At 43.0% G+C, this 20927-nt stretch overlaps 1 pseudogene; it reads left to right on the forward strand.

Moving 5' to 3' along the window:
* LOC125465005 (S-adenosylmethionine decarboxylase proenzyme-like) overlaps positions 1–20927 on the forward strand; it is a 75320-nt pseudogene that overhangs the window by 35017 nt on the left and 19376 nt on the right.

Here is a 20927-nt window from a genome sequence, read left to right on the forward strand (position 1 = left end):
TGCACAGCTTCAGAGGGCAGTACCAGCTATCCAAGCATCCCATGTCATGGGATGTGCATTCTGCAGGCAAGTCCAGTATTTGTTGCCAATCTCTAACTGCCCTTGAGAAGGGCACGAGTTTAGGCAGTGACTTGCTTAGGGGTTGGTGTCAGCTGCAGATCAGTCAGTGGCTCTCTCACCTCTTCATGTCTTCACTTCAGCACATAACATGGGCTGACACTCTACTGAGGCAGCTGGAGAGTGTGCTGCTGGTTAAGATGACTTTCCGTTAATGCATTAACCCGGGGGCTTGCTTATTCCACTGTCTTTAAAAAGCAAAGGAGCTCTCTCCCTGTCTTGGGCAATATTTATCCCTCAAACAACACCTAAAGCAGATGATCTACTGATTTATTTAACTGCTGCTTGTGGGAGCTTGCTGTGTATAAATTGGTATCCCAATTTCCTACATTATAGTAGTGACTACTTATCAAAAACAAATATTGGCTTTAATGTTTCTTCGGACATTCAACTTTGAATTGGTAAAGTGGGACAAAAATTGGTACTCTTTCATTGGATGAACAGATGTGCAGAGTATTTCTTCAATGTGTGAGATTGGAAATTGTAGACGTCTAAAGGGACCTGGATGTTCTTGTCAGTTAAATCATGGAAGGTGCAGCGAGCTATTAGGAAGGTGAGAGGAATGTTAACCTTCAATACAGAAGTAGTGAAGTCTTGCTTTAGTCATACAGGAGCATGGTCAGACTGCACCCAGAGTACTGTGAGCAGCTTTGGGCTTCTCCGGAGGGTATCATTGCCATTAGACCATAAGACATAGGAGTGGAAGTAAGGCCATTCGGCCCATAGAGTCCACTCGATGTAAAAGGAGTATATGGAAGGTTCACCTGGGATGGTAGGGCTCCCCTATGAAGAGAGATTGGGCAAACTCGGCCTGTATTCTCCAGTTTTGAAATAAAGGCTGATCTCATTAAAACCTCCAAAACAATCAGAGATGGCAAACACAAGTAAGAAATGTCCCCTCGTTCAGGAGTCGAGGGCAGGGGAGCAGAATTTAAAAATAAAACACCTTGAACTCATGTCCAAGATAAGGACACTTTTTGTTTTTACTCAAATTGTTGTGAACCTTTGGAATTCTGTACCAGAGAAGACAGTGGAGATTCAGTCTTTGATTATTGTTAAGACAGAGATTGATAGATTTCTGATGACCAACGATGTTTAGGATTGTGGGCATGAGATGAATAAAAGGCATTGAAGTGCTCAAACACCCATGGTCATATTGAATGGACTACTCCTGTTCCTATGTTCCTAATTTATCTCCTTTCTGTCTTATTAAATATTTATATATCTAAAACGATTTCATGTAATTGAATGGCTTGTGTAAGTCTCTGCAAATATTAACTATTTTCTCCTACCACCCTGACCCTACTTCCCTGAGATCAATTGCTGAGATCAGCTAATTTAGCACAGTCTACAGATCAAACTGAACAACTTCTGGTCTGCACAGTATGACCTGAGAGGCTTGATGTTTGACTTTTCATCACAAATTAGTTTCCAGCCAGAGATAGTAGGAACTGCAGATGCTGGAGAATCTGCGATAACAAGGTGCAGAGCTGGATAAACCGCAACTTCCCCCCCCGCTCAGTGGCCGAGAAGGCCCTCGGCCGTCTCTCCCGCATTTCCCGCAGCTCATCCCTCACACCCCCTCCTCGCAATAACAACAAAAACAGAATCACCCACGTTCTCACATACCACCCCAGCAACCTCCAGATCTAACGCATCATCCTCCGACACTTCTGCCATCTGCAATCCGACCCCACCACCAAAGACATATTTCCCTCCCCACCCTTATCTGCTTTCCAGACGGAGCACTCTTTCTGTGATTCCCTTGTCCACTCCACACTCCCATTTAGCCCCACCACACCCGGCACCTTCCCCTGCAACCGCAGGAAGTGCTACACTTGCCCCCACACCTCCTTCCTCACCCCCATCCCAGGCCTCAAGATGATTTTCCTCATCAAACAGAGGTTCACCTGCACATCTGCCAATGTGGTATACTGCATCCATTGTACCCGGTGTGGCTTCCTCTACATTGGGGAAACCAAACGGAGGCTTGGGGACCGCTTTGCAGAACACCTCCACTCGGTTCGCAATAAACAACTGCACCTCCCAGTTGCAAACCATTGCAACTCTACCTCCCATTCTTTAGATGACATGTCCGTCATGGACCTCCTGCAGTGCCACAATGATGCCACCCGAAGGTTGCAGGAACAGCAACTCATATTCCGCTTGGGAACCCTGCAGCCCAATGGTATCAATGTGGACATCACAAGCTTCAAAATCTCCCCTCCCCTTACCGCATCTCAAAACCAGCCCAGCTCATCCCCGCCTCCCTAACCTGTCCTTCTTCCCACCTATCTCCTCCTCACACCTCAAGCCCCACCTCCATCTCCTATCTATTAACCTCATCCCGCCCCCTTGACCTGTCCGTACTCCCTGGACTGACCTATCCCCTCCCTAACTCCCCACCTACACTCACCTTTATTGGCTCCATCCCCATATCTTTGACCTGTCCATCTCCTCTCCACCTATCTTCTCCTCTATCCATCATCTATCCACCTCCCCCTCTCTCCCTATTTATTTCAGAACCCCTTTCCCCTTCCCCATTTCTGAAGAAGGGTCTAGGCCCAAAACGTCAGCCTTCCTGCTCCTCTGATGCTGCTTGGCCCGCTGTGTTCATCCAGCTCTATATCTTGCTACCATAGTTTCCAGCCATGCTGTTAACCTTTATGCTAAATTCTTTTTTTGCTCCGTGCCTGTGTCTGAGATCTCTTGCACTATTTTCTCGCTGCCCAGCCATATCCCTTTAAGGAATTGAAATCTGCACCTAACCAGTTTGTTACACAAACAGAAGATGGGAAACAAGATATTTAACAAGAATTGCAAATTATTTTCATTCATTAGATGTGGATGTCACTACTGAGGGCAGCATTCATTGCCCATCCCTAATTGCCCAGAGGGCAGTTAAGAGTCAACCACATTGCTGCGGGTCACATGTAGGCCAGACCGGGGAAGGACATTAATTATTGCAATTGGAGGACTGAGTTCAGATATCTACATTTATTTGAATAATTAGCAACGTAAACAACAAAGCTTATTATTTGAAATCACGTTCATGGGATTGGACTGACATTAAGATTCCAGAACCGATGATTTGTATCACACAGCTCGCTAGTTACTCACCAGGCCTCCAACAGCATCTTCTTAAAATGAAGTCCATAGTATCTGCATGGTGACTGATAACAGGCTGGAATTCTCTCTCCTCCTGGCAACAGAATGCTGTTTTGAACTGAGACTCTCGGGAGAGAATTTCTTTACCTTGAACATTCTATAAAAATACACAAAAAACAAAGATGTGGAGAGAGCTGCTTTTATCTGCAAGCTTCTTTGAAGGGGAAGAACAGATGGATATTAAAGATACCATCCAACAAAGATACAATGAAGCAGCACCTTAGGACAATTTGAGATCACATATACTTAAGTTAAATAGCTTTAGCACTGGCTTTAATATATAGTCACACAATAAAACCATGGGCTGAGTCTTGCCAGAAATAACCAGCAACACTCATAGAGGGTTTCTGTCCCTGAGCCCCGTAAGTTTTTGCATGCTAACTTCCCGAACATTATCCATACACCACTCTCCTTTGGTGCCTGCTCATCCTATTGACACACTTGGTATAAGTATTTGCCATTGCCAAATAGTCTGGGATCCTGGGTACTGGGGATGACCTAAAGGTACTCTCCCTTGGGTATTATTTCAGAGAGCCCAATAATGCTCTGGGGACCCAAGTTCAAATCCTGCTATGACAGAATGTGGAATTTAAATTTAATAAATAGAAAAAAATCTGTAATTATGAGTCCAATGATGACCATGAATCCAATGCCAATTGTTGGAAAAACCTATCTGGCTTACTCATGTCCTTTAGGGAAGGAAACTGCCATCCATATTCCTGGCCTAGCCTATGTGTGACTCCAGACTCAAAGCTCTTAACTGCAGTCTGGGAAATAAATGCTGGCCCAGCCAGTGACACCCACATATTAACAAATTCTTTGAAGATCTCCTCTGTATCCAGCCCAGAGTTGTCCACCACAATGCACATGATAGGAGACAGCAGCCACAAAATGATACTCATCAGGCCATTTGGGGGCTCACTACCACTTCATTGCCCATTGCTAAACCTAGTTTCAGCACCAGGCCACACAGTTTACCTGTCCTTAGCCACATCCCAACCTACACCCCCATCAAGTCAGTGCTCCTCTGTCCCTGATGCCCACTGTAGTCCAATATCATCCCATCGTCAATGTGGGACCAACACACAATTCAAAACATTCACTTTTATTCAGTGACAGCAAAAGTAAACAAAAAACAGACAGAAACTGCACTCATTTCTGGGAACAGACAGAGATCACATGGTGATTGAGCAGCAATAACTTTAATTCTATGTTGAGAATTAATTTTGCAATAATTTCACAGTAACAGTTCTGTGATTCTGTTCTAGGTTATCATGTGACCCGTATGTTAGGGAAGCTGGGGGATTGGATTGGAGGCAGTAACCTGGGAGCAGTGAAGGGTGAGAAGGGATCTTACAGAGGGATAGGGTGGGTGGGCAAGAAGGCAGAGCGAACAAGAATTTTGGGGGCAGCGAGTTCAACACTGAGGGGTGGGGGGGCGCAATACTATTGCATGGGAAGAGATGACATATTGTGGGTGGGGGGTGGTGCAGTGTTATTGGCTGTCACCACCAGCAACACCTTGGTGAGAGGGACTGTGCAGCACAATGGTGGCTGTGCCTATGCTAGGGCTGGGATCAAGGGACAATGACGAGACATAATTCCAGGAGGTTTGTGAGAACATATGGAGGATCAGTTAGGATGGGTTGGCCAGAGAGTACCAGACATGAGGGTTCAGGGGTTGGGGGGACAGTCCCCTTGATCGCAGGCTGAGCCTGCGACCCATTGGCTAACCATGTCCTGGGTTCCTTCCTCAAGACCGATAGACATTTACACCTCACAAAGAAGCCAATTGGTGCATCGAGTCTGTCTCAATCAACAAATACCTCACGACACATCCTGTAGCTCTTGGGGCTATGGCAATGCAGAAACTGTGCTGAAGAAGCTGTACTTAGGTACCTTTGTACTAAGATAACTCAGTAAGTGGCAACTTATAAACTTTTCACTGCAATCATTTGAGTACATGGGACAATAAAGCTAATTCAATGCAATTAAATATCTAAATACTGCTTAAATATCATGAGAGTTTCTGACTCAATCTCCCATCCAAACAGTGAGTTCCAGACACCAAACACCGTCAAGTGTGAAAACAGTCCTCTTCAATTCTACTTCCTCCCTTAGATCAATGTGCCCTGGTTGTTGATCCTCTACTAATGGAAAAAGTGCCCTCCCATCCAACCTATCTTTCCCTCGATCGGGTCCCTTCCCAACCTTTGCTGCTCCAAGGAAAACAACCCCAGCCAACCCTCTCCGTACACGATAAGGAAAAGCTGGGCAGGCATTCTGAGCGTGTTGAAATAAGCACAAAGTGAGTTAGTGCTAAGAGACAGAGTGAGGAACATTGACATGCTTCTGGGTTGGATCCATGAGCTGGTGATTGGGTGCCTGCTCCTATGCACAAAGTTTCTGGGCAGCAGCATGACAATGATAGATGCCAGTCTGCAGAAGCAGACAGCTAGTGGGTTGGAGATGTGCCAGGGTGAAGTTGCACGTATTGATGGGCAAAAATTGTATGTGGTCACTGCCCAGTGGAGTGTGCCCCAAGATGTTTGCAGCTACTGTCCATGATGGAAGTCTGGAGGAGCCACAGCAAACTGGAGTCACCAGCTTCACACTCAGGATTATACAGTCATATGACATGGAAACAGACCTTTCAGTCCTCCCTACCTCCCTACCTTCACTCATCTTTACTGGCTCCATCCCTGCCTCTTTAACTTGTCTGTCTCTTCTCCACCTATCTTCTCCTCTATCCATCTTCGATCCGCCTCCCCCCATCTCCCTATTTATTTCAGAGCCCTCTTCCCTGTCCCTCATTTCTGTTGAAGGGCCTAGGCCTGAAACATCAGCTTTCCTGCTTAGCCTGCTGTGTTCATCCAGCTTCACACCTTGTTATCTCGGATGCTCCAGCATCTGCAGTTTCTATTATCTGAGACCTTTCAGCCCAACTTGTTTACACTGACCAGACATCCTAATCTGACCTAGCCCCATTTGCCGGCATTTGACTCATATCCCTCTGAACCATTCCTATTCATATCTATATACCCATCCAGATGTGTTTTTAAATGTTGTTATTGTGCCAGCCTCCATCACTTCCTTTGGCAGCACCTGCTGCTGCATGAAAAAGTTAGCCCCTCAGGTCCTTTCTAAATCTCTGCCTGGTTTCTATCTGAGGGAGGGGGTGAGATGGGAAACTGCATATTATTGAGAAGAGATGACTAAAGTAATAAGATGTAAGTGTAAGTTAATGTACGTAAAGAGTCCTGTTGCCTCTGCCCAGTGAGAATCTCACCTTATTGTTCAACGCTCAGTTGTAAAGAGAAACATTTTGCTGTCAACATTGGAAAGCTCCTCCTTGGCCAATTCACATGATTCTCCCAAATTTCTCACCATCATTCAAGGATGGGAAGATTCTGCCGCACGTTTTAGTCTAACAAGACCGTTTCCTTTTGCTTTGTTAGAGAACATTTCTTGCTTTTATAGTGTGAAAACTGGTTGAATCTTCTGGGCAGGTCCTAACTGCTGCAGGTGAAATGGAGATTATTTTTAATTACACCTCAGACACGACAAGAAAAGACATCGATCATTGCAGCATAGATAACAAAGTGTGGAGCTGGATGAACACAGCAGGCTCCTAAGATGCTGCTTGGCCTGCTGTGTTCATCCAGCTCCACACCTTGTTATCTTGGATTCTACAGCATCTGCAGTTCCCATTATCTCTGATTCAATCATTGTAGCAGATGCTTTTGGGTCCCTCTTAAAAAAAAGTGCATTCCAATTGCAACAAAACACTCCATAAAGGGTGGAATTGTATAAATTATATATTTAAATCATAGTCTTATTGGCATCCAAGGGACAGTCTGCATCCCTGTGCTCCACCCAGGAAGGACACAACTGAGTATACTGGCCAATACTACATAGACCTTCGCCTGGACCATACTGGACCAGACTGTTAATCCAGAGACCCAGGTAATGTTCCAAGAAGCTGGGTTCAAATTGCATAGTGGCAGATGTTGGAATTTGAATTCAATAATAATCTGGAATTAAGATTAGACGATGACCATGAACCCATTGCCGATTCTCAGGTAACCCCACCTGGTTCACTGATGTATTTAGGGAAGGAAATCTGCCACCCTTATTAACTGCCCTCTGGGCAACTAGCAAAGGGCAATAAATGCTGGTTTTGGCCAGCGATGCCCACAACACATGAATGAATATGAACAAAAAGTAGTGGGAATAGAAAAGGTCACTCCATGACCCACAGAGGGACTCCCTGTTAACAGTGGATAACCTGGTGCCAATGCTTCACAACCCTCCATGCACCCCAATCGTTGGAGCCTATTTGTCCGGGCCTGGTGTCCCCAATTTAACTCAGCCATATTCATGAGTGTCTGCTTGTTGAACCAGCGGTGGCACTGCAAAGCTGCCAACTCTTTGATTTGGTGGACAGCTCATAGGAGCGGATCACTGACTCTGGTCAGCATCAACAACATTCTGCCCAAGATTTTGCAGCTCTGGCTTTGGCGTGCCTCAGATCAATGGCCACATGTCTTTGCCCTTGCAGCTTAACTTTTGGGACAAGGAAACATTCTGATCGATTTGTGCTGTGTTGTTATTAATTAAAGCAACATTGTTTGTTATGTTGTGTCTGTAATGGTTTGTGATCTGGTGACCTAGCTACATATCCTTCATCAATTAGCATGCTTTACAGACTTTTGTTTGTGATCACATTTCCTCGCATGACTGCACTTCGCCATACAGGCTGAGAGGGCAGCTGTGGTTCTCTGGATCAGTGCTTGTGACTTTGTCAGTTGGTGTGCAACTGTAAGGGCGGAGGAGAAAGATGCCCCCACAGAAAGGAGCGTAAGAGATAAGATGCAACTACCTCATCTTAGCTTCATTGCATCTTTGTTGCTGGTTACACAGTAGCATCAACAGAGGCAGAAAACAGGCCATCCTCCCACTGTACACTTCGGAAATACTGCAGAAGCAAGAGCAGGAATTATAGTGTCAAGCAAACAAATGTAATATTGTGGGAGGTGAGGTGCTGGAGAGGGTGGGAAGCAGAGGTGTTAAAAAAACAAAATAACTTGAGCTTCATGTCAGAAAATTTCTACTTCAAACACTCATTCAGAATAGGCAATGAGTATGAAAGGATATAATTACTGACAGACTCCTATAAAGCACAATGAAAACTATATTGATAGAAGGACAAACAAAATATTTGTATATTGAACATTTGCTGCGAATGTTAGCTTATTATTTTAAGGGCATTAGTTCTGTCCTGAGGTGCAGAAATATCAGACAATTGTTTTCCATCAAGCTGATAGGAGTGCAATGAAAATAAAAAATGTATACTAAATTCCATCACTTTTTCATTAAATCAATACAGGCCTGTTCTGCACATTGCTTTGAGTAAAATGATAATCAGTGTTTGTGAAATGTTAAACCAGGAGATTATATCACTGTTAGTCAGATTGAATCCTAAACTCTGATCCTCCGCTAAGTCCCTGTAATTTTATTTATCCATTTACATCTCAAGCAAATATTTTCGTGTAGCACAGGCAAGCTAGAAATTATGAACTGGCATAAGGGATATTTTCCTTTCAATTTTCAGTCATTCCTAGACAGTTTCTTGCTTCACTGGCACTTCAGTTTTAAACAGGTGTGAGTTTAAAAGTGATGGCATTTTGTCCCCTGCCTCTAACTGTGAGGACGGTTTAATGCTGGTTACTAAGGCAGTCAATCGTACATTCAGCACAGATTCAGCCTTTTCCCTGCTGCACTGATTCCAACTCTAATTTTAAACAGGGTGGCAGAATCAAACAGAGTTCCTTCTGGTTGTGAGACAAGTTATTACAGTAACTGGCTGGGAATTTCTGTCAGTATTAATGGAATTCTGTCGAGTTTATCTTTGCACTGCCATTCAATCCCATACCTGAAGAAAATTGAAAGTGAGAATAGACAGCAATGTGATGGGCAGTGTGCATTGGGTTGTTTAGGGTATGCAGATGGGGTGTTGTTTTGCGAGGCAAGGGAATGGCCCTGAGGTTCGATGGAAGTGGAGTCGATGAAATTAAAAGCATAAGTGTGCAGCCAAACTGTGCAGAAGGGAATTTTGGAATCAGCAAGATGGTTGAGGGGTGAAAGATGAAACTTGACTAAATACACTCCTCAGGGTCTTTCAGGAACACCCTCCCATACCAACAATCTGTATTAGTTTCACATCGTTAAAGTAAAAAAAAACCCCAAGGCATTTCACTGAAGCACTTTTAAACACAATATAACGCAAAGCCACCTTCAGATATGACAGGGCAGATGACCAAAAGCTCAGCCAAAGATGTCAGAGAGGGAATTCCAGAAGTAGTTGAAGGCATGACTGCCAATGGTGGAACAGGTAAAAGTGATGATGGTCAAAGGTTGGGAACACAGAGATCTTGGAGGGTTTTGTTGCTGGAAATGATAACAGCACAGGGATAAGACGTTCTGGGTCTTTTGTGTCATTTTAACTGTTTCATGATTAATTTGTGTAGAAAGCTACAAGGTGATAAATGAATACAGCAACCACAACAATGAATAGAATTCAGTTAATATCTCAGATAGTGCTTTTCCAGAACACCTTGCTAGTTTAATAAAACATATTTCACTTCTAAATATAACTATTCAGTTGGCAATTTTGCTTCCATTTGGAACTTAAAGAGAGAAACAGGACTTTTAGTGAACACCATCTGCAAAAATTATTCATAAAATCTTCCAGAAAACATTATGCATCCTAACCAAGATAATAAAATGTGAGGCTGGATGAACACAGCAGGCCCAGCAGCATCTCAGGAGCACAAAAGCTGACGTTTCGGGCCTAGACCCTTCATCAGAGAGGGGGATGGGGAGAGGGAACTGGAATAAATAGGGAGAGAGGGGGAGGCGGACCGAAGATGGAGAGAAAAGAAGATAGGTGGAGAGAGTATAGGTGGGGAGGTAGGGAGGGGATAGGTCAGTCCAGGGAAGACAGACAGGTCAAGGAGGTGGGATGAGGTTAGTAGGTAGATGGAGGTGCGGCTTGGGGTGGGAGGAAGGGATGGGTGAGAGGAAGAACCGGTTAGGGAGGCAGAGACAGGTTGGACTGGTTTTGGGATGCAGTGGGTGGGGGGGGGGGGAGGGCTGGGCTGGTTGTGTGGTGCAGTGGGGGGAGGGGACGAACTGGGCTGGTTTAGGGATGCAGTAGGGGAAGGGGAGATTTTGAAACTGGTGAAGTCCACATTGATACCATTAGGCTGCAGGGTTCCCAGGCGGAATATGACTTGCTATTCCTGCAACCTTCGGGTGGCATCATTGTGGCACTGCAGGAGGCCCATGACGGACATGTCATCTAGAGAATGGGAGGGGGAGTGGAAATGGTTTGCGACTGGGAGGTGCAGTTGTTTGTTGCGAACTGAGCGGAGGTGTTCTGCAAAGCGGTCTCCAAGCCTCCGCTTGGTTTCCCCAATGTAGAAGAAGTCGCACCGGGTACAGTGGATGCAGTATACCACATTGGCAGATGTGCAGGTGAACCTCTGCTTAATGTGGAATGTCATCTTAGGGCCTGGGATAGGGGTGAGGGAGGAGGTGTGGGGACAAGTGTAGCATTTCCTGCGGTTGCAGGGGAAGGTGCCGGGTGTGGTGGGGTTGGAGGGCAGTGTGGAGCGAACAAGGGAGTCACGGAGAGAGTGGTCTCTCCGGAAAGCAGACAGGGGTGGGGATGGAAAAATGTCTTGGGTGGTGGGGTCGGATTGTAAATGGCGGAAGTGTCGGAGGATGATGCGTTGTATCCGGAGGTTGGTAGGGTGGTGTGTGAGAACGAGGGGGATCCTCTTTGGGCGGTTGTGGGGGGGAGCGGGGTGTGAGGGATGTGTTGCGGGAAATGCGGGAGACGCGGTCAAGGGCGTTCTCGAACACTGTGGGGGGAAAGTTGCGGTCCTTGAAGAACTGGGACATCTGGGATGTGCGGGAGTGGAATGTCTTATCGTGGGAGCAGATGCGGCGGAGGCGGAGGAATTGGGAATAGGGAATGGAACTTTTGCAGGATGTTGGGTGGGAGGAGGTGTATTCTAGGTAGCTGTGGGAGTTGGTGGGCTTGAAATGGACATCAGTTACAAGCTGGTTGCCTGAGATGCATCCTAACCAGAAGTGTGAAGGGATGGTATTATCTGTTTTTGCCCATGAAAATAAAAATAATTTTCAGGTTAATTCAAAATGTAATTTTAATTAGCTGACAGAAGCATGGGATTTTGCACAATTAATCCTCCACATCAGCAGGATAAACAAATCTTTTGGAAACAGGGATTTGTCTTCAAATTGCAAGTGGAAATATTGGGGCGGTACCTACTTTTATTTATCTGCCAGGGCTTGTTTCCTAAAATAAAACATTGCATTAACAGCTTTTACTTAGAAGTTCAATGGACAACTGAATCAATATTTTATACAGTTAATGTTCTATTACCAATTTTCAAAAATATGCAACCTGAAATATTTGAGCTAAAGACTGAATTTGATCAAAGAATAAAGGGAAAGCAGGAGGCCATTCAGTCCATCAAGTCTATTTGACCATTTAACTGGATTATAATTGGTCTGTACCTCAGCGACGTTGACCCAGCATTTCTTCATCTCCTTTGATACTTTACCAAACAGAAATCAAGAATTTCAATCTTGAATATTCCCAAATCTACCCTAGCATCGACAGCCTTTTGGGAATTTCTACTTAAGTTTGTAAATACTCTTATTTGGAATTTAAGGAGGAAATGAGATCACAGATATCAAATCAGCACATATTGTTCCATGGCTCTCAGTTTCACACACAGGAATCACAGGAACTGGCCATTCAGCCCCTCAAGCCTCTTACATTCAATGATCAGTGACTCAACACCATATATCTACATTTCTTTTTATTTATTCATTTGTGTAATATGGCCGGCACTGGCTGGCCAGCATTTATTGCCCACCCACAGTTTCCCTTGAGAAGGTGATGGTTAGCTTTCTCTTTGAACTGCTTCCTGCTGTGTTCAGTTAATATCTCAGATAGTGCTTTTCCAGAACACCTTGCTAGTTTAATAAAATATATTTCACACCAACATATAAATAGTCAGTTGGCAATTTAGCTTCAATTTGGAACTTAAAGATAGAAACAGGACTTGCAGTGAACACCTGCTGTGGGTTGACCCACAATGCCATCAGGGGGGGAATTCCAGGATTTTTAAACAATGCCAGGGAAGGAAGAGTGATATATTTCCAAGTCAGAGTGGTGAGTGGTTTGAGGGGAAACTTGAAAGTGGTCGTGTTCCCATATGACTGCTGCTCTTGACCTTCTAAATAGAAGTGGCCATGGGTTTGGAAGGTGCTGTCTGCAGTGCACCTTGTAGAACATACACACTGTTGCTACTGAGTGCAGGTGGTGGAGGGAACGGATGCTTGTGAATGTAGTGCCAATCAAGCGGCTGCTTTGTCCTGGATGGTGTCAGACTTCCTGAGTGTTGTTGGGGCTGCACTTATCCAGGCAAGGGGGGAGCATTCCATCACGCTCCTGACTTAATTTGCCTTACTATCACTGTTAACAAGCATCTGCTCATCTCTGATTTAAGATTTTGAAGTTCCTGTAGCATCAACTGGCATTTACAAGAGAGAGTCCAAAACTTCTACTATTCATTGAGCATGGGAGCGTTTCCTAACGTAACTCCTAAGAAGTCTGGCTGTAATTTTTAGACCATGCTATCTAGTTCTAGTCTTGCCAACCAGTAGAAATAGTTTCTCTCTATCAACCTTATAGATTCCTCTCAATATTTTCAAAATTATAAATAAATCACTGATTAACCTGATAAATTCCAGAAAAAAAGTCCCTAATTAATAGAGAAACTCTTCTCTTAATTTATCCACTGGAGTCCAGGTAACATTTTGGTAAATCTACCGTGCACTCTCTCCAATGTTACTTTGAAGGCAATGACTGTAGCTTTGCACTCACAACCTCTCAGCTTTGATCAGAAGCCAACAGTGTAACTAACTGAATACTTTTTGAAATAGGCTGTTTGGCTGTTTTTGGGAGTTACTCCAAAACAGCGACAGAAACAAATGAATAGCCAGAGCCAGAAGAGAATCATTTTTCTAGTCAGACAGACAAAATGTTCTTGCTTTATTCCTGACAGATTGCAGATACTTTGCACAGTCCAGCTGCAGAACCTGCCTTTGGCTTACAGGAAGTCACAGAAATGACCTGATGGTCAATATTGCTGCTATGAGACTCAGTCCATTTGATCAACTATTTTCAGGCTGGTCCATCCCTGGTTATGCTACCTCAACTTAACCAAGAGTGCTGGAGAAACTCAGCAGGTCAGGCAGCAGCTGTGGAGAGAGAAACAAAGTTAACATTTTGAGTCTGGTATGATATCACTTCAGAACTATTCTTTTCCCATCACAGCTGCTGCCTGACCTGCTGTGTTTCTCCAGCACTTTCAATTTTTATCTTAGATTTCCAGTATCTGCAGTGCTTGGCCTATAACACAATCAACTTGATAGTTTCTGGACAAAATGATGAATCTAACACCATTAGTGATAACATTAATGATGTTCGTGAAAAATACAAAAAAGCAAAACTTTATAGAAAATTAATTTGTGAACCTTCTTTTCTGAATCTTTCCATTAAGACAGACAGTAGGGTAACCAACATTAGCATAGTACTCTGAAGCCTGAGTAAAACTACATGGAGAAAGAGCAAAGTAAAATTGGGCATTTAAAACTTAATTTTCCCTGATGCAAATAGTCATATATTTTTTATTATATTTCCCTTACATGTTAACCAACAAACGTGTGATAACATGGTGTAGTATGGAAGTTGTAACCCAACAGTAAAAGTTTTACTACTACACACTCACTCACTGACTTACACACTCACTTACACAATCATTCGCTCACTTACACAGGCACTCACTTACATGATCACTCAGTTACACACTCACTCAACCACTTACTCACACACACTCAGTTATTCACACTTGCTCACCCACTGACTCAATTGTCCACCCTTACTGACCCACTTACCCTATAACTCTAACTCACTCACTCACCAAATCACTGACACACATACGCACACTCAGTCTCACATATGCAAGCTTTCACACTTTCTCTCTCTCTTTCTCACACCACAGACACACACACACACACACACACACACACACACACACACACACAAACACACACAATCTCCCTCTCTCAATCATTCAGACACTCAGAAATGGACATATAAATGGAAAATTCAAATTAATTTTACAAAAACTAAATACAGCCGATGATGGAAATCTGCTATTAATGATTCATGAAAAGAAGTTAAACAGGATTTTATTTTAATGGTAACTTGTTGTTTCAGTCTGATTTAGGATTTCATGCTTTTGTGTATTTTTACATAGATATATCTAGAGCATGCTTTTAAAGTGAAGGTGTACCCAGTGGCCTCATGGATAAGAAATAAGTGCTGGAATAATTCAGTTTGCTCCACCATTTGAAAAGATCCTGACTGCTCTTCTACCTCACTTTTACCTTCCTGCATCATTCCTTATTCTTCCATATTCCTTAATACCCTCAGGCCAAAAATCTTTGGATCCTGATCCAGAATACGCTTTGGTTGATTTATTATTGTCACATGTACTAAGATACAGTGAAAAATGTTGTTTTGTTTGCTAGTACCAGACAAATTGTACATCACATAATACATCAAGGTAACAGAACAGAAAGCAGAATATAGCATTAAAGCTACAGAGAAGGCACAGAGAAAGATCAACTCTAATATATGAGAGGAGAAAGAATTAGTGACTGAGCATTCACAGCTCTCTAGGGTCACTGAGTGCAACACTTAGTGGTTTGAAAGGATCAATGTAACAAAATAAAAAATTAATATTTTTAACTGCACTGTTCTGTCAAATTCCAGGATAAACAATTACAAAGTTATCTATTCTTGACAACTTGTCTCAACAATGAAGCTGGGATGTTTAAAAAAATTCTAGTTCTGACAGTGAAGGACATTGGGTTATCTTGGGTTCTAACATGTAGTGAGCAGTGATCCCAACTCAGTTCACTAAATGGTGAATTAAGATGGAATATTCATCTCAGTTCACTTGCTGAGAAATCAACAAATCCTTGCCAAGGGGCAAAAAAGAACTCTCTGTACTTGTGATGCAGGGAATCCAAGACAATGGAATGTTGTAATTTAATTGCTCTGCCTTTTTTGGAGAACACAATTGCAAACGAAATATCATGACTGAGAATTTAAAGGCGTAATTTCAAAGCATTTAAGCACAGCATACTTAGCAAATGTGCAATTTCTTAATCATCAATTTCATGCTTCAAATCAAATGAACTGTAGCTTATTTTGCAGAATGAAGGCAGAAACAAATTGAAAACTGTAATCATTCTTTGTCATTTGGATCTTTAAACATTTAGAAATGCTCAGAATTCCAAAACTTCTGCCTTGAAACAAACATTTCATAAAGGCTGACTGCAAATGATTTGAAATGTACAATTGATGCTTACTGTTCCTTACACTTTCCTAAAATAATCTGTCTCCTCAGACAAATGGGATACGTGATGTGATCCCAGGCTCGTTTTTAGATGCAACAATGTTCAACCCCTGTGGCTGGCTACTCAATGAATGGACTGAAAGCAGATGTAAGTATTCAATTAGACAATTAAAAATCCAAATATTTTACTGAATAGGCGATAAAAATATTCTGAGATTTTGCAGCATGTTAAATGAATTTGTAATATGTAAATAAAAATTGAGAAAAGGAAGTTTGGCTCGTAATTTGATAATGTTATGCAGAACACCTTTGGGACAAACAGTTGCAAGCACTTACCAAAAGACAATACAATGCTGATTTTTGTTTCTGGGCCATTGCACGGAGAATCCTCGGTTTTGTGAATTGGACCGTGAGGAAAGGCTGCCGAACTGTCCTCTTCTTGGTGATGAGGGTTGGGTTGGATTGGAACTTAGGACAGGATTTGTAATGGGTGTGCAGTGCATCGGAGGAATGGGCAAAAACACTTGCTTGGGCAATCCAGCTCATTTAACAAGCCAGTGCAAGCATAGTGGACCAAATGGCCTCATTCTGCACTGTGAGACTTCTGTCAACAGACAAGATCCCTTCTGCCCTCATCCTTCAATCTTCTCAAACCCCATCCCCCATCTATGACAACTAATGCCATCTAATGCCCTATATCCACTTTCTTGGCCCTTATATGCCCTACACCAACTTATTGCCAACTTTTGGCATTGACCAACCATGTCTTGACTTTTTACCTAATATATCACTCACAATGGGCCAACGTCAGGAGTCAAATAGAGATGTGCAAAACAACATTCTATTAATTGAAGTAAACATATTAAAGTCTTTACTATGCTTAGAAAAATCCCTCTCATTCATAATAACACATTTATGACATTTAAATCACTTAATCTATGAATGGAGGGTTTGAGTGTAAGGGAGAGGCTGGATAGACTGGGAAATTTGTACTGGACCATAGGAGGTTGAAGGATGACCTTACAGGGTTTATAAAATCATGAGGGCACAGGTAAGGTGAATAGCAAAGGTCTTTTCCCTGAGTTGGGGAATTTCAAAACCAGGGGCATATTTTTAAGGTGAGAGGAGAAGAATTTATAAAGGACATGCCGCGCAATGGAAAGTGGTTCGTGTGTAGAATGAACTGTCAGGTGAAGTGTTTGATGCAGATACAGTTATAATGTTGAAAGAACATTTGGATAAGTGCATGAAAAGGAAAGGTCTGGAGGAATATGAGTCAAATGCAGGCAGGTGGGACTAGTTTAGTTTATGAACATGGTCAGCATGGATTAGTTGACTCTATGACTCTGAAATCCTTATAAAAACAAACATTTCATTTAATGCAACCAATATTGGAATTCATAGTCTACCTCCTTAAGCCCCATATATATGTGTGAATCCCAAACTGACTTTATTCCAACCTCTGCCACAATGGGAAAAGCTGTATTCAGGGGTGGGATGTAACATTTTGAGGACCTTCTCACTTTTTTGGGAGGCTTTCTAGCTTGGTGTACATCTAAAGCTATGACCGTAGTTTGAGAGTTAGAGTCAAAGAATCACACAGCTAGGAAACAGAACCATTCACTCCAACCCATCCATGCTAACTAAGTCTCCCAAATAAAACTAGTCCCAAACTGGCCCTATCCCTCTAAACAGTTCTTATTCATGTAACTATCTGAATATCTTTATCTACCACTTCCTCTGGCAATTCATTCCACATATAAATCACCCTTTCAGGCCCCTGTTAAATTCTTTTCCCTTTCACCTTAAAATTATACCCTTCAGTTTTGAATTCCCCACACTCAGGAAAAGACTTTTGCTATTCACCTTATCTATGACCCTCATGATTATATAAACATCTATAAGGTCACAACTCAACCTCCTACGCTCCAGTAAAAAAAAGTCCCAGCATATCCAGTCTTCCCTTATACAGAGGCTCCAGTCTTTGTAACATCCCGGTAAATCTTTGCTGCAGCCTCTCCAGTTTAATAATACCTTCCCGACAGCAGAGTGACCAGAATTGTGCACAGTACTTTAAAAGTCGTAAATCAACCTTTGATTGTTTCTCCTGTTTGAACTGAAGAGGATGGATTAGGGTAGCTTAGTGGGGATAGAGTTTCTGTACTGACTACGGAAAGGTCCTGAAAAAGGGTCAAACCTACTTAAAATGTTAACTCTGTTTCTCTCCACGGATGTGACCAGAATTGCTGAGTTCCTCCAACATTCACTGTATCTACTCATATAAGTCAGGGTTAAGTTATGTCTTGATAATAAAATGTGAGGCTGGATGAACACAGCAGGCCAAGCAGCATCTCAGGAGCACAAAAGCTGACGTCTCTGATGAAGGGTCTAGGCCCGAAACGTCAGCTTTTGTGCTCCTGAGATGCTGCTTGGCCTGCTGTGTTCATCCAGCCTCACATTTTATTATCTTGGAATTCTCCAGCATCTGCAGTTCCCATTATCTCTTAAGTTATGTCTTGAACTGGTTTTGATAAACCTTTGTTGTGGAAAGGGTTGGACTGAGAAGGCTTTCCCAGATCTTTTTTTCTTTAATTGGTTTGGGTTATCCCTTATTTCTTAACTTTTCCCATGAGGTGCTCCGGATGGGTTGGTGATGTCCCAGAATGCGCCCTCACCCTTACATATTGGTCAGCTAGATTGTCCCACAGGTCCTGGGTGATAGTGACCACAATTTCGTTACATTTACTTTAGTGATGGAAAGGGATAGGTATATAACGCAGGGCAAGAGTTGTTGCTGGAGGAAAGGCAATTATGAGATGATTAGGTAAGATTTAGGATGCATTGGATGGAGAAGGGAACTGCAGGGGCTGGGCATAATTGAAATGTGGAGCTTGTTCAAGGATCAGCTACTGTGTGTCCTTGATAGTTATGTACCTGTCAGGCAGGGAGGAAGTGGTCGAGCGAGGGAACCGTGGTTTACTAAAGAAGTTGAATCTCTTGTCAAGAGGAAGAAGGAGGCTTATGTAAAGATGAGGCGTGATGGCTCAGTTAGGGCACTTGAGAGTTACAAGTTAGCCAGGAAGGACCTAAAGAGAGAGCTAAGAGCCAGGAGGGGACATGAGAAGTCTTTGGGAGGTAGGATCAAGAAAAACCCAAAAGCTTTCTGTCAGTATGCCCGGAATAAAAGAATGACTAGAGTAAAATTAGGGCCAGTCAAGGACAGTAGTGGGAAGTTGTGTGTGGAGTCTGGAGAAATAGGAGAGGCGCTAAATGAATATTTTTCATCAGTATTCACACAGAAAAAAGACAATGTTGTCGAGGAGAATACTGAGATACAGGTGTTAGCAATTCTGGAAATTGTGAAAATAGGTAAGTCCCCTGGGCTGGATGGGATTTATCCTAGGATCCTCTGGGAAGCTAGGGAGAAGAGTGCAGAGTCTTTGATTTTGATCTTTATGCTGTCATTGTCTACAAGAATAGTGCCAGAAGACTGGAGGATAGCAAACATTGTCCCCATGTTCAAGAAAGGGAGTAGAGACAACCCTGGTAATTACAGACCAGTGAGCCTTACTTCGGTTGTGGGTAAAGTGTTGGAAAGGATTACAAGAGATAGTATTTATAATAATCTAGAAAGGAATAATTTGATTAGGGATAGTCAGCACGGTTTTATGAAGGGAAGGTCGTGCCTCACAAGCCTTATCGAGTTCTTTGAGAAGGTGACCAAACAGGTGGATGAGGGTAAAGCAGTTGATGTGGTGTGTATGAATTTCAGTAAAGCGTTTGATAAGGTTCCCCATGGTAGGCTATTGCAGAAAATACAGAAGCATGGAATTGAGAGTGATTTAGCGATTTGGATCAGAAATTGGCTAGCTGTAAGAAGACAGAAGGTGGTGGCTGATGGGAAATGTTCATCCTAGAGTTCAGTTACTAGTAATGTACTGCAAGGATCTGCTTTGGGACCACTGCTGTTTGTCAAGTTTATAAATGACCCAGATGAGGGCGTAGAAGGATGGGTTAGTAAATTTGTGGATGACACTAAAGTTGGTGGAGTTGTGGATAGTGCGGAAGGATGTTACAGGTTACAGAGGGACATAGATAAACTGCAGAGCTGGGCTGAGAGATAGAAAATAGAGTTTAATGCTGAAAAGTGTGAGGTGATTCACTTTGGAAGGAGTAACAGGAATGCAGAGTACTGGGCTAATGGTAAGATTCTTGGTAGTGTGCACAAGCAGAGAGATCTCGCTGTCCATGTGCATAGATTGCTGAAAGTTGCCACCAAGGTTGATAGGATTGTTAAGAAGGTATACGGTGTGTTAGGTTTTATTGTTAGAGGGATTGAGTTTCGGAGACATGAGGCCATGTTGCAGCTGTACAAAACTTGGCTGCACTTGGAGTATTGCGTACAGTTCTGGTCACCACATTATAGGAAGGATGTGGAAGCTTTGGAAAGGGTGCAGAGGAGATTTACCAGGATGTTGCCTGGTATGGAGGGAAGGTCTTATGAGGAAAGGCTGAGGTAACTTGAGGCTGGTTTTGTTAGAGAGAAGATAGTTAAGCGGTGACTTAATAGAGACATACAAGATGATCAGAGGATTAGATAGGGTGGACAGTGAGCGCCTTTTTCCTCAGATGGTGCTGGCTACCATGAGGGGATGCAGCTTTAAATTGAGGGGTGATAGATACAGGACAGAAGTCAAAGGTAGGTTCTTTACTCAGAGAGTAGTAAGGGCATGGAATGCCCTGCCTGCAACATTAGTAGACTCGCCAACTTTAAAGGCATTTAAATGGTCATTGGATAAGCATTTGGATGATAATGGAATAGTGTAGGTTAGATGGGCTTCAGACTGGTTTCACAGGTCGATGCAACATCGAGGGCCAAAGGGCCCGCACTGCGCTGTAATGTTCTACGTTCTATATTCTATGTTCTTTCCCTGTTTGTCATTTTTGTTGTCTCTCTGCTGTCATTAGCACTGGTTTGGTATTGTGATCACTCAATATCTTTCATTTTCATGGACAGTTTAATAGATCAGGTAAACGCCATGACAGCAGCCAGCCTTAGCTTCACTGTTGAATCTGAGAAAGGTTTGTTACTGACCTATGTAAACACGTTGA

This window comes from Stegostoma tigrinum, chromosome 24, assembly GCF_030684315.1.
Source record: "Stegostoma tigrinum isolate sSteTig4 chromosome 24, sSteTig4.hap1, whole genome shotgun sequence".
Classification (NCBI taxonomy): domain Eukaryota; kingdom Metazoa; phylum Chordata; class Chondrichthyes; order Orectolobiformes; family Stegostomatidae; genus Stegostoma; species Stegostoma tigrinum.